Source organism: Tupaia chinensis, unplaced genomic scaffold, assembly GCF_000334495.1.
Source record: "Tupaia chinensis unplaced genomic scaffold, TupChi_1.0 Scaffold000362_1, whole genome shotgun sequence".
Taxonomy (NCBI): Eukaryota; Metazoa; Chordata; class Mammalia; order Scandentia; family Tupaiidae; genus Tupaia; species Tupaia belangeri.
Window position 1 is genome coordinate 5,175,115 of NW_006159859.1, and position 573 is coordinate 5,175,687.

Genomic DNA, 573 nt, shown 5'->3' on the forward strand with positions numbered 1-573 from the left:
GCCCCGGAGCCTGGAGCGGTGGCGCGGTGGCCCGGGTGTGCCCTCGGAGGGCCGGTGCACGCCGGAGCTGCGCGTTCGGAGGCGTTGGGGGTGCTCCCGGGGCCTGGGGAGCGCTCGGCTTTCTGTGCATGAGCGCGCGCCCCGACGCGCGGCCGCGAGGGCCGAGTGCACGTGCACTTGTGTGTGTTCGTGTGTGTGCGCGCGCGCGCGTGCAGGGAGGCGACCCCCTGGAACTCGCGGGGAACCCCCTGGCAGGATCGGTCTGCGCCAAGCCAGCTTCCACTTTGGCGGCGGGGAGCGGAGCGGGGCAGCGCGGCGAGGGCGCTGCCGCTTTAAAGCGGGGAAGTCCGCCCTCCTGAGGTAATGGCAACTCAGCCTCCGCCTCCTCCCGCTGGAGAGAGGGGGAGAGGGAGAAAACTTGTTTTCATTCATAACTTTTTCCTTTTCCTTCCTCTCCGTCAACTATTTATTCACCGCTGCTCCGGGCGCGATCGCAGAGGGCGCCGCTCGCCGCCGTGACGCGCGGGGGGACGCCGCTTTACCTGCGGTGGGGGCCCGCTTCCGTCGCGTCGG

At 70.2% G+C, this 573-nt stretch overlaps 1 protein-coding gene across 2 annotated transcripts in view; it reads left to right on the forward strand.

Annotated features, from left to right (window-relative positions):
* SPRY1 (sprouty RTK signaling antagonist 1) overlaps window positions 1-573 on the forward strand; it is a 6,331-nt gene that overhangs the window by 2,005 nt on the left and 3,753 nt on the right. Inside the window, exon 1 of one of the 2 annotated variants that reach the window (XM_006153136.3) lies at window positions 30-360. The exons of the other annotated variant lie outside the window; for it this stretch is intronic. The gene's annotated coding sequence lies outside the window, so the exon portion shown is untranslated. Of the gene's footprint in view, window positions 1-29; window positions 361-573 lie in introns of those variants that run through there. 2 annotated transcript variants of the gene reach the window in all.